The 14250-nt window shown below is 41.5% G+C and overlaps 1 protein-coding gene across 13 annotated transcripts in view; it reads left to right on the forward strand.

Moving 5' to 3' along the window:
* PKNOX2 (PBX/knotted 1 homeobox 2) overlaps nucleotides 1–14250 on the forward strand; it is a 3737380-nt gene that overhangs the window by 791549 nt on the left and 2931581 nt on the right. For 8 of the 13 annotated variants that reach the window (XM_085646078.1, XM_085646080.1, XM_085646082.1 and 5 more), the window contains one exon: nucleotides 11436–11539. The exons of 3 other annotated variants lie outside the window; for them this stretch is intronic. The gene's annotated coding sequence lies outside the window, so the exon portion shown is untranslated. The remainder of the gene's footprint in view (nucleotides 1–11435; nucleotides 11540–14250) is intronic. 2 more of the 13 variants (XM_085646083.1, XM_085646085.1) reach the window with 1 other exon arrangement.

The raw sequence follows: 14250 nt of genomic DNA on the forward strand, positions 1-14250 counted from the left end.
GGGGCTACAGGGGGCCCTGAATGAATTCGACACATTTTGCTTGACCATGATCTGCAAGTAAACGTCTCCAAAACCAAGTATATGGTTTTCAATAAAGGAAGAAGCTTGGCAGGTCACGTCACAATGAATTACCAAACACTTGAACGTACGAACATCATCACCTATCTGGGGGTTGCTCTTGAGAACAAACTGAGCTGGAAGCCGCAAATTGACATTCTATCTCTTAAATTTGCCCAGCTTTCCGGGTGTTTGGTAAAAGAGCAAAAACAGTCCCAGATAAAAAGGATAGGTCCAGCAATTAAGATTTATAACTCCAGGATCAGCTCCGCGATTATTTACGGTGCAGATCTCTGGGGTTTTGCGGATCTATCCCCTTTGGTCAAGGTGCAAAATAAATTTCTGAGGAATCTCACGGGCCTTCCTAGTTCAAGCCCAGTGAAACCACTTTTACTGGATCTTGGGTGTCACTCTTTCGATGACATTGCCCGGTTTAAACCTCTGGCCTTCTGGAGAAGATTATGGACCACCCTGGAATTAGCTCCATATGCCAAGGCATTTTTGGATGTTCGTTCCATTTTGGGCTCTGGCAACATAGTCTGGTTTAAGCAAGTTAGTTTGCTACTGGAATCCATGGGATTGGGAAATTTATGGTCCGACCCCGCTAATAACCCCTTCCCACCCAAACAATTATTCAAAGGTCTCTACTGGTCCCAGGTTCACCAGAAGCAGCTAACACAAACATCAGTAGAGTCTTTGACTGGCAGGTTTCTAGAGCAAAAAAATTTCCCATATTTAGAAGATTATTGGGACATTATTTGTAGGCCCAGTGACAGGAAACTTTACCACCAATTTAGGGTTGGTTCCCTACCCACCAGATCGTTCACCAAAAGCTGGAAGGGAGAGGTGAGTGCTTCCTGTCGCTGGTGCTCCGACTGTGTTGAATCCGCTGGCCATATATTTTTTGTCTGCCCGGCCTATGTAGCCCCCCGAGCAAAATGGCTCAAACCCATATGTCGTAACTTGGGTACCAGAGTGGGGCTCGAGGCGTTAAGAATATTAAGATCTGATACTAGTAATTGCACTGTAATTGCCGTGGCCAAATTTCTGGGTTGGACCTGGATTATCAGAAATAGGACATAATAGGCACCCAGCACTGTGTTTTATTTAGTTTTTTATCTAGCTTTTACCATTGAAATGTCTTTCTTTTTTACTGTATGGAATATCCTTTTTACACTGTACTGTCTTTTATGATGAATATAATCGATAATAAAGACTTTATATGATATGATATTGGCATTTTATGATGAATATTCCTGTAGCATGTATGAGAGCTTGGACTGTGGACATTCGCAAGATCTTGCAATCCCACTCCTTCCAAACAGAAAATAGAACAGTTTCCCTCTCCCCCTCCCTTTCCTGGGTTGCAATGGAACAAGGATTGCCAGGGGCAGCTTGTTGGCAGCCGCCCGTATATGTGGGATTTCACAGTCGTGCGTAGTGGAGGCCGGGGTCATATGTGCTAACTTTGATGACTTCCTAGATCATTGCCTAGAGCCACATCGTCCGCCCCAGGGGAGCCCACCTCTTCAACATCTTCCTGTCCAGAGGCTACTAGTTCACCTACTAAGGTTTCCCAGGCTTTGGCCCTGTCCATCGTACCACTCCCTTGACTGGCTTCCCTAAACAGCAGCCTGGTTTTGGCCCCCGCCCATCTCTCAAAAACAGAAGGCATCCATGCAGGTAGGAATAGAATTGCATTGGCTGAGCTGTATATGTCACAGGTCAGGATTGATGGCACTAGCAGAGGTTTATAATTGTCAACCAAGTTCACTAGACTGCCAGTTGAAAATTCCTCTTAGCCTGGAATCTATCTGATTAGAGTTTCACTATTGGCTGCTGGCCTGTAATTTTTTGCTAGAGCCCATCTGCTTACCAAATCAACGGCACTCTCGAGCTGATCCCACCATCATATCCAGTTCACACACACAGATAGCACCTCAGCAGATAGCAGGAGCTCTGGGGAATGGGCCGGGTGCAATTTAAGTTTCAATGATATAATTCACATATCACTTATTAGGAAAAATTCCTGAAATTGGACCATGACACCGCCGGGCACTGCAAACTTAGAGTGCGGGACAAAGCAAATAATCAGAAGGTGAGAGACTATTATTTGCAGCAACTGTGATTTTTTTTTGCTTTATTTTAGCGCAGATTGTGTCCTCTCGTCAAACATTTTACACAGAGGCACATTTCATGCTAGAATATAGCAATACATTTTGTTTGAGAAACTGTATATAATTTTCCTGAGATTTTGCATAGTTACAAAACCAAATTTCACAAAAAATAAAATAAAAAAAACATAAAATTACCCAAAAATATTAATAAAAATAACTAAATAAGTTAGCTTTATGAGCAGCAACACTTGAAAACCTGGCTTTCAAAATATGTATCCATGCATGTACATATGGTCTTTGTATAATGCAATTTTGTGTCTCCTTATTGTTTTTCATATACGTGTATACATTTTTATGTAGGTATGTATCTATATATTTATTACTTTACTCCCACTATAGATTACAAATAATTGACTATCTCCAATTCACTGCTCTGTATCTCAGCCCATACCTCTTTCAATACAGCCGCTACTCTGTCACTCATCTCTGGCCTAATTTTACTACTATGATCTCCCAAATAACCCTTTCTGCACTCATGCCTCCTTTATCCCTCCTGTGACTCATCCTGACCCTAATTTTACTGATCTGGTATCCTGGATGGCCCTTTCTGGATTCTTTCCTCCTCTATCCCAGACCTCATTTTACTACTATGATCTCTCAAATAAGCCTTTCTAGACTCTTCCCTACTCTATCTTATTCAATCAAAGCAATAGACTCACATTCCCACCACTCCAATTAGCAACTTATATTTCCCTCTACTAATCCACCTTTGGTTCTGGACTAGCGTGCTACTCACTGATAAGCCTGTTGACGCCTCATCAAGGGTAGTAAGCACTACATAAATACAATACAATTACATAACAATGGGGCACCTTGAAGGTATCAAATTGGTTGGTATGTGCGTTCTTATGTCATGTTTTCACAACTATCCCATGTGAATGGCAAAGCACTCTTTACATAGTAACCTGTCAGTAAATCTTGCATGGCAGCCAAGAAGGCTCTCAAATATATCAAAACTCAAGGACAAAGGCTAAGTCTTAATGTTTGAAGCAAATCAATAAAAAAATTGGGCAGCATCCCTAGAGGCTCAGGAATGAGACTGGCTCTCCCCCAAATCCAGGGGTTCAAATAGCCATTTTCAGCATAGAATATAATGGAAACTGCAAAGTCAACATGGTGTAAACATAGTTATAAGAAATCATAATTTGTGCTTCTGAAATCTCACATAATCATCCCATCCTAGCACTATTCCACTACATGAATATTGATTTGCCCCTCTGACCGTATGTCATCCTGAGGTGCTAGAACAAGCCAATTGGAAAGTAACAAAAGGCTTCCTCCTGAGGGTTCTTTGAGAACAATACATCATGCAAATTAAACATTGTACTTCTTGCAGCATTTGTTGTCAAACGAGTAAAAAAACATCATGTTGCGACACCCATTTTCAACAAAGATGGCGGTGAGTCCTAACTGAGGCCTAGCATTAGCCTAAGCCTGAACAACACATTTAAATTAATCTTAATGATTTTGTTTCAATTGCAATATCTCAATGTAAATACACGTGTTAATTCAAATGCAGAGCAACTATTGATAATGAACATTTTAGTTGAAAAACACAAATGCTCCCTCTGGATTGTTTTCCATTACCCATCTGCACAAGAAGTGACATCATTGGATTTTGCATCAACCATTCACATAGTAAATGACATCACTGGATTCCCCATCTTCCATCTGCACAGGAAGTTACATCACTGGTTTACAGCCAAAACCATCTTTACAAGAAGAAGCCAAGCAAGAGGACTTCATTTCTCATCACGCATCTGCACAAGAAGTGACATCATTATTTCCTGTGATCCATTTCAGGAAGTGATATCACTAGATGTCCCATCATCCATCTGACCCGAAGTGACATTACTAGTTTCCCGCCCATAGTATCCTGCACTCCTATCTCCTCCGAGAACCAATTTAATGGCGTCTGCAGCACAGACGCACAGCTGGCAAACCGAAGGTGTTCCAAAGACAATCCTGTCTGTGCCTGTTTGCGCCTGGACCACGCCCAGAGCCAGAAACCCTGTTTCTACCACTACACACCTCAACCCTGCTGCGCTTCTCCATGCTCTCAACCCCGACCACTGCTTACCACACTGCTGCCACACTGCACACAACATGGCAGGAGCATTCACATGCCTCTTCTGCATGTACTCATGTACTTTCCTGCACCCTACACCCACCACTCCTGTACCAATAGCACCCGGCACCCACTCGCTGATACTCACACATAGCAGCCACCTGCTCATGCTCACACTGACCAGACACCACCCAAACAACACACCACTCTCACATGCATGCCCTGAATACTCACATACTCACTAAACACGCCACAGAAAACTGAGACCTGCTGCACCAGCACAATCTGGACCTGCTCTCCCTCACGGAAACATGGGTAAACCCAACCTCCACACTGGAAATCCCAGCCAGCTACAAGATCGCCAGGCAAGACCGGCAGCACAAGCATAGAGGTGGAATCACCATCATATTCAAATGAACCATCAGCTGCACCATCTGCATCGAAAGCCCCACCAGTGACATGGAACACCTCATGTTTAAGATACCCATCACCGCCAACTTCTCACTGGCCTGGAACCTTCATATACAGAGTACCAGGATCCCGCACAAATTCCACCAGTGACACCACAAACTTCATTACCCCCTCATCATCAAGGCCAGTGCCTTCATTCTCCTCTGACACCTTCACTTTCGCCTACAAGACCCCACTCACCCACACTATTCAACTCTTCTAGAAAACCTCAGCACGTTATCAAATCAACCCAGACAGCTGCAATCCTATGAGACTTGATTTACTCCTCAATCAGCAGCCTCACAGTCGACAAACCACCAGTCATGACCTGGACTGACCTTACCTTGTACTACATATTTACATTGTGTTGGCTCCTTCAGGGAGAAATAAAAATGACTCATTCTCTCTCACTTTCCTTTCTTTGAATGCCATTCTATTTTGTGATTGTGCCTTGCAGTGGTGTTTTATCAGTTGTTGGAGGTGTAAACCTAAAACAAGATAGGCTAGTCACAGTTTATAAAATTTGACTGATAAAGATAGCAACATTTTGGACATTTTGGGCCAGAACACATAAAGTGACCACTTGAACGATAATTGTGATTCTCCTATTAACATGACCAGAGAATCTGGATTTCATTAAAGACACGGAGGCTATCATTATGCATTAATCTTTTAATGTAGATCACAAGCAGCTGCACTACATCACAAAGAAAACAGTTCTAGAATGCAGTGAGCAGGAGATACAAAAGGCATGAGGAGCAAACAGACGGCCTCTTTTAAATGAAACGAAGCAACAAAAGTTCAAAGGAGAGATCCAACTTGATCTTGAAACTGAAGAGAGTGAGGATTTCGAAGCGAGAGAACAAGGGTGATGAGAGCAAGGCATCAGGTGGAGTTATCTGAAAAGAAAGAGGAGAATGATAAGAAGGTCATAAACTAGCGCTAAAGGCAAAAACAAACATATGCATACAGTAATAAACAGTGCAAAAAGTACTCCGTCAAAGGGAGGGACGGGTGGGATAATGATAGCCTCCGTGTCTTTAATGAAATCCAGATTCTCTGGTCATGTTAATAGGAGAATCACAATTTTATTACAAGACCGGAGGCTACATTATGCATGTTGGTAGCCCTGAAGGACAACATCAGACATATGCTCAATAGGTTTACAGTAGTGATGAGCAAAGGTTGAAGCATTGGATCAGTCGGCTGCTTTAAAGATATCATCCAACTTACCACCAGACCAAAAGAATTTCCTTGCCATAGCACCTCTGAGAGAATGGGCTTGGAATTTAGAAAGGTCAATACCAGCTAGGTTCATAACTGACTTGACCCATCTAGCTATGGAGGAAGCAGCAACTGATTTAAAGGGTTTAACAAAAGAGATAAGGAGTTGTTTAGCGTCTACAGGGCGAAGATCTTTCATTCTCGAGTCATATTCTTTCATACAGTCTATGACACAAAGTCTTTTGCAAACATCAAAACGAGGATAAAAAATAGAGTCTGACATGGTTTTAGTCCTTCTAAAGATTTCAAACTTAACCCCAAACATATCATAAGATCTATAAGAAATATCAAGGCATTTGACATCGGAAACTCTATGACAAGAGATTAGACATAAAAGAGTAGCAAGTTTAAGCGAGAGGCATTTTCTGTTAAGATAAGCATTATCAGGCCAAGAAGAGAAATGGTCTAAAATAGCTTTAACATCCCACATGGATTGGTATTTAGGTCTAGGAGGTCTTTTCAGTCTAATGCTTTTCAGAACTCTACAAATAATAACGTTCTTACCTACCGTTTTACCATTGACGAGGGAGTGGTCAGCGGAGATGGCTGATCTATAGCAATTAATAGATCTATAAGATAGGCCCTTGTCAAATTGTTCGACAAGGAAATTAACTATATTGACGATATGAGCTTCCATGGGATACACGTTCCTCTCCATGCACCAACAAAACCATTTTTTCCAAATGCTTTTGTATCTATAGTGTGTTCCTGGTGCCCATCAATTCAGAGGACCCGGGAAGATAGCTTGGATGGAGGAGGAAAGGACTCTCGTAGGGTTAGAGATTCTTGTTTTAGAACATACCTGATCTCTTTTCGAATTTTGGCGATTTTCTTGGTAGGGAGAAGGAGAAGGCAGCTCGTGGTATCTACAGTGAAGCCGAGGAATTCCAGGGGCTTGGAGGGTGTAAGGATAGATTTTTCCCTGTTTATAATGAAGCCGAGACTTTCTATAAGCTCCATGGTAGTATTGAGGTCTTTCAGGATTTGAGAGTAGAGTTGGGACATGATGAGGATGTCTTCTAGATAAATGATGAGGCGAATACCCCTCTCTCTCAGACAATAGTCTTCATGATCTTGGTAAGCACCAAGGGGCAGAGGAGAGACTGAAAGTAAGAGCTTGAAATTGGAAAAGACGCTTCTTCCAGATGAATTAAAGAAAGCATTGGTGTTCTTGTGCCATAGGGATGGTGAAGTAAGCGTCCTTTAAGTACACCTTCACCAACCAATCTCCTTTCAAAAGAAGGTCCCTGAGGAGGTGAATACCCTCCATTTTGAAGTGTCTGTAAACTAGGTACTTGTTTATTTCTCGAAGGTTTATGACTGGTCTCCAACCTTTTTCCTTTTTTTGAACGAGGAAAAGAGTGCTGACAAATGTATTTAGAGACCATGGGACTTGTACGATAGCCCCTTTTTGAAGCATTGAAGAGATTTCTTCTTCGACAATCTTCTGATGTTCTTCCGGAAGCGTTAGGGGTTTTGGGAGTTGTGATTGAAAGGGAGTGTCTATGAAGTCTATTTTGAAACCCTGAACCGTCTTGAGAAGCCATGGATCTTGAGTTAGAGATTCCCATATATGGTAAAAGTATTTTAGTCTGCCCCCTACTTGGGAAGAAGTGGAAGGAAGAGGAAGACTTACTTTGAAGGTTGGAGTTGTTAGGATTTCCACGGGATCTGTAGTCTCTGTTTCGTGGTCCTCTGCCTCGTTGGGGATAGAATTGCTGGTTGGATGGGTAGAAGCCTCTACCTGTTCCTCTGAATGTTGAGAAGGGCCATTGGTTACCACGGCCGGAAGAGCGGCCCCTTCTTCCAGCCTGTCCAAAAAGGTTGGTGTTGAAGACGCGTTTCATATTTGTTTGAGCCCTATCAAGGGCAGTAAAGGTTGCGACATACTTTCCTATTGATTTTATCAAGTCTTCTCCAAAGAGGAGGCCTTTAGGGTTATCGGAGGGTTCTTTTTCAGCTAGATCACCAAGTTTAGGGTTGATCCTGGTAAGGATGGTACTCCTTCTTTCAATGTTGAGGCTTGAATTTGCGTTGCCGAGGAGCACGATGGCTCTTTGGCTCCAGCCTCGAATGAGGTTGACGTCAAAGGGGGTGTTGGAAATGTGGGATTCTTTGTCTAAATCTAGAATCCTGGTGAGGAGGCCGAGGATGTCAAGTAGGCGATCCTGGCAGCCCTTAAGCGCTCTCTCTAGACCTTTTCTAGGGTCCTCCACCAGTATAAATAAGAATTTGATCAAATCAGGGTCGAGGTTAGGGGTTTGCGAAACCTTATCTTGAATGGAGGGTCTTGCACACTCGGATTTGAGTGTGTTTCTAGTCTCTCTTTCGAGAGAGTTTCTTAACCATCTTCTAATAAATTTGGAAACATGTTCCTGAGGGAACCATTTGGAGCTATTGGGGTGAAAGATATTGAGAGGGGAGAACATTTCCTCCCCTAGAGGGTTGAGGATAACGTTTTTAGAGGAAGAAGGCGAGTCGATATCGCCAGGGTTATTGAATTCGAGGTCTTGGTCATCTAAATCCAGTACGAATTCATCGTAAGGGTTGTTACAACTTTCTTCCTCCTCCTCAGAGTCAGTGTCTGCATCATTCTGAGCACTATTAATATTTGTGCCGCGAGGGGCACCGGTCATATTTGTGCCGCTAGGGACACCCATCATATTTGTGCCGCGAGGGACACCATTAGCATTTGAGGCGCGATGGCCTCCCATCAACAGTTAGGTGCTAGGACCTCCCAAATCAATTGAGGTGCTACAACCTCCCATTGTGCAGTCAGAAGGATGTTCACAATTTTTTGATTTGTTGCTCCTTTTACCACTCATACTGACCTCGTCGGGGAGATCGTCGTGATCGAAGGAGAGAGATCTCTAAGAAGACATCACTTCTTTAAGAGTAGGTAGCATACAATATCTCATTTCTTTCTGCAGGAAGACTTTAAATGAATCGTTGGCATGATTCGGAGAGCTGGCAGTAGCGTCGTCCGAGTCAAATTCTGACATATTAGTATTGAAAATGCTGTGTTATGGTCTCCCGTGATATGTTCTCAGATTAGATATTAAAATTAATTTGCCTTGAAGAGGTGGTTAATCTCTTGTTGTTCAGAGTAAACTGCCTTATATTGATGGGCAGGGGTGGCAAGGTTTAATATATTGGTATTGTATGAGCCTCAAAATTCCTTGTAATATTCTCCACTTTTTTTTTTTTTTTGTGAAGAAAGCGATCTCCAGCAGCAGCTGATGAGAGCGATGTAACTGAAAGCCTCGCTCGAGCTCAGCTGCTGCCAGAGAAGAGATTAGAGGAAAGGCCGTTGTGAGTAGAGCAATGCGACGGCACCATTGCTAAGGTGCTTTTCTCTGTGGTATAGACGCACTCGCGAGGACGGAGTGAGCGCGTCGGTGAATTTTCTGATAAAACTTGAAAGACTTACACAATTTTAGAAATGCCCAGAAAATATCCCCTCCCATTAAAAACAAGAGCGGGACGGCGCGAAGCCGACGCCGGATGAACGGGAGTGAAGCAAATTCGTGTTTTCGTCTCGACGGAGGAGAGCCCGTCAAGAGGTGCTTCCTTCAGAAAGGGCTAGGGAAGAGCGGGCGAGGTCCGACAACCACAATAGAAAGTCGTTAGGGAAGGGGTGAGGGAGGGAAGGGTGGGGGAGAAAACCCAGGATCACCCCACAAAAACAAAGCTTAAAGCCAAGGCTAGAAGCGCTAAGGAGATGTTCAGTATATAGATAGATAAGATAATTAGGATACAGAGTATGGTAAATATTACTTAAAATATGAACAAGAAGAAATGTGTGTACTTATCTGCTTGCGAGACGCATTTAAAAGAGGCAGTCTGTTTGCTCCTCATGCCTTTTGTATCTCCTGCTCACTGCATTCTAGAAATGTTTTCTTTGTGATGTAGTGCGGCTGCTTGTGATCTGCATTAAAAGATTAATGCATAATGTAGACTCCGGTCTTGTAATGAAATCTGTGACATACATTTCTCACTTTTGTCAGCTGCCAAGACTGAGAAATCTCACTAGGAAAGTGATATGCATCTCAGCGTAATTGTACCTGTATTCTGAAAAATAAGTAGGTGGTAGAAGTAGAAATGTCTACATTATATATAATGATATAAAACTATATCTGTAGATGGTTATACCACAGTTGCATTTAATAGCCAGCAAAAATGCAGCATGGAATACCCATTGGGCTGATCATGTGTTGTGTGGATGTCACCCTGGTCGATTCTGAGTTGAGCACGTATGAGGGCAGATCAGCAGGTGTGCTGCTGGTAGCGCCATTTCACTTAAAGCAGGACTTTCTCTGCAGAAATGGGCCGTATCCGACCACAAACATGGGGAAAGAACCTAATATTCTAACACTTGCACGTTCACCCCAATTCTGGACCTGAAAACTTGTAGCTGCACAGTGGGTGGAATAGCAGCTGGGATACCTGCACCACTAGCAGATTGTACCTTCTATTTGGCCCCAATGTGTGTTTTTCAGTTAAATAAAGAAATTAATTATTTAGAAGGAAACGTTTAAAGCAGTTACTCAATTTAGTATTAAAAAAATATGCTTAAAAATACATAGAATAAATAGAATAAAACAAAGTGTTGTCTGTATTGGGTTCATTAACCTCCTAAGCTATATCACTTAGGCCCTCTTTCACTCTTCTAAAATAGTAGAGAATACAGATTTATCTTAATTAAGGTGAATGAATTAGAAGATCATCTGTAGCAGCTACTCGTCATCCCTCCACTCTAGGAATAAGCGTTTGACAGTGCTACTGGAAGGCTAAACATTTGTTGTATAGGTAGGAAACACATCAGTAATAAATTATTTAATAGGAAAATCAAACTGTGTATAGGAAGTGATGCCAGTCCTTCCAATCAATCAGTGACACATGAACACATTAGCTGCCCATTTAGCAGCCACATTGACTATTGGTTTGAAAGATGGACGGTGTTGGTTTCAAACTTATATTTAGGTTGAGGGGAAATGTCAAGCAGTGAAAATATGGCAAAAAAATCTTGCTCTTAAGAAGTGTTTACATTTAGTTGTAGCTTTAATACACGGAACACATGTCTTTTCACCCCATGCGTCCTCTGTCTTCTGTTTGTTATCTTTTGGCGTAACGACCAGAGCTGCCACCTTTCGAGCTGGGAAACGAGGTTCAAGTCTTAGCGTCGGTTCTACATCCTGATATTTGGGGTAAATCGCTTAATCATCCTTGCCTACAAAAAATGAATATGTCCTTATGTAATGTCCCTGTGCATATGTAAAGTGCTCCAATGCCTTTGGGTCCAGTTAGTGTTATTTAAAAAATGCAACAAAAAAAATAATTCAGAAGTCTCTTACATCGTGATGTTAGTTTTCATGAAGCTCTTTTTTTTCTACTTCCAGTAGATGATGTTTGCCATAAACCACTCCTGTCCTAGAACTACCAGTATTTATGGGTCTGACCTATGATGCATCAGGAGTGATGAAGGTGTCCCGCTCTAAATCATGTGAGTATCCTTCTCCATTCCAAAACAGCCGTCTTTCATACTTTTATTTTGAGCCCTAAATGCAAGACATTGTGCTGAACTTTAAACTTCTCTTGATGCCTTCATTACGAGAGTTATATTAATCATATTTAAAGCATCACTAATTACGAATACTACAGTTGAGAATTCAATTTTTTTAAATTTTATTTAGTGATGTTATATTTAAAACTAATATACAAAAAACAACTGATTAGACATGAGTAGGCAAAACATGTTGATGTTTATACAGCACAACATTGCGGTGTGTGGAGTATAAGTAGTGTTATGGAGTAAATTAAATACATGCTAGAGATAATAACGAAAGTGCGGTCAAGATCATGCTCCTCAGATAGTAGTCCAAATCGCATCTGATATGAATTTTAGAGTGAACAATATAAGAAAATCAGGCCCCAGACTAGCTAAGCAAGTAAATTACCCTAAATTCAACCCATGAAAAAATACAGTTTTCTGCTTTAAGCAGGCAGTTTTTTTACTGTAAAAAACATAATGTGAAGTACTCCAGGCATGGACAGAGAGTATAGGTATTTTGTGAAGGTAAGCAATCTTTAACTATAATTAACGGCACATATATGTACCTTGATATATATATATATCTTCAAGGTATGTAGATGTGGAGTTAACGATAGTGTTGCAAGGAAACTGAGATAAAGAAAAAGACAAGACTCCTCTTGGCAAGGGAAACACAGCTTTTAACTGTAGCATCAGGGAGAGTAGCTATCTCCACACAGGTAAACAGTTGGTCACAATTTGCTTCTTTACAAGCAGCCACTTATATAGCAACATGAACAATGCTTATTTATTTATTTATTTGAAGAGTTTTATATAGCGCTGGCTAGACCCGGAGGTATCAGAGCGCTTTACATGAGGTTAGCATTAGAAATAAACAATGTTACAAAGTTACATCAGTTACAAGAGCAAATCAAGGCATAGAGAAAAACCTGTGTTCTATAATTACATATGTTTCTAGAGAATTAAATAATATAGAAAACAAGTCCTATGGTGCGAAAGAGTAGTGGGGGGAAAGTAAAGGAGTAGGAAAGCAGATCAGGTTACATTTACGTAGAAACATTATATATAAAGGACAATAGTAATGCAGTGGTACAAAAGTATGAAAAGTATGAACAAAGGGGTGGAAGGGGAAGGTGAGAGAGACTGAAGAAGTTCTTAATTCAAAAAGAGTACCGCAAACCTGAAAATAAGAGGAGAATAAACAGGGTCCCAAACAGGTCATGTGGGTAGAGTCTTGATCAGGTCAGTGAAACGGCAGCGCGGCAAGCAAGGGCCAGCAACCCTCACAGAGTATGAGAAACCAGGCTGCAGAGAGGGACAGTGGGTGAAGACAAAATGGCAGACACAAACTGCACAAAAGGTCAGAGAATACGTTATGTAGCAATTACATATTGGTTACAGAAGATATTATGTCCCCTGTGTCCCTAGCCTCTTAACCCACCTCCTAAACATTTTTTATTGTAATTCTAACAATGCTTAACAAGCCATGCATTTGCTTCTTTTGAATGCTGTGTGTATTTGTTTGTGTATTTTATCATTCTGCTCCCAAGACTTCTGATCAGATTCTGAGTTCTCTTCAATCTCCGGCTCCTGGGAAAACAGATTGGATGCTTGTGATAAGACCATCATTTCCTTCAAGTTTACAAACACAGGTTTTCTTTTAACTAAGGCCTTGCAGGTCATACACTCTATTTTCTAGTGAACTCTTCACCTCTTCTTGCATCAGCAAAAGATTTGGGTCTACACTGCTCTTTTACCACGTACAATTTTATGTCACTCTCTACTGTTGTCTGCTGTAGCGGACATTGTTCACATTTCATTTCTTCTCCAACATTCACCCCTCTATTATATATATATATATATGATATATATTGCCATTAGCATCTACTGCTTATGTTGGTGTCCTAACTCAATGCCTCCCTCCTACATTTGTACTGATCCTCCTACAACATGTTAATAAATAGAATAGCAAAACATTTCAACAAAAATGCCACAAGAGCTTGAGGTAAAACGTTTAACAGTCCCAACATTAAAGATGGTAGTAAAGCAAACCACCCACTAGGCCAAATATCTGGGGCACCTCCTGTATCTACCATTTTCTTCTGTAGATTATGCAAAGGTTGCCTAGCCTCTGACAAAATTCCATTGTCCGCATCGTTCACCGGGACATAAGTACAGCAAGCAGTCCCAGTCTTTACACATACCCCTCCTTCTATTGCTTTCATAAGGTCAAGTACATAATGATGCTACATAATCATCACTCTCATGGCATACAACTCTTCCTTTATTGCATTAAATCCATCTTTTGTGGTATTGGTGCATTTCAACAGTTTCCATTGAGTTATCTGCAGCCATCGAGCAGTTGCCTTTGCTTGAATAAATGGCAAAATACTTCCTAAGAACAATTGTGCATCATTAAACAACCGGTACTCTTGAGGAACATCTTTCCAAATGGTATTGACATAATACTTTGCAGTTCTTTTCCTTGGGTGATGCTGTAACAAAGTCGCTGGTCAGCTCATGGGGTGTTCATGAAGTGTTGGCAGATTAACTCTAAGACAGGGGTCTTCAAACTTGGGGTCCTCAGTTGATCCCGGGGGGGCTCCAGGTTCTGGCCAAAAGAAGCACTATACTCTGTAAGAGGCCATAACAATTATTTGTCA

Source organism: Triturus cristatus, chromosome 3_1 (assembly GCF_964204655.1).
Source record: "Triturus cristatus chromosome 3_1, aTriCri1.1, whole genome shotgun sequence".
Lineage (NCBI taxonomy): Eukaryota > Metazoa > Chordata > Amphibia > Caudata > Salamandridae > Triturus > Triturus cristatus.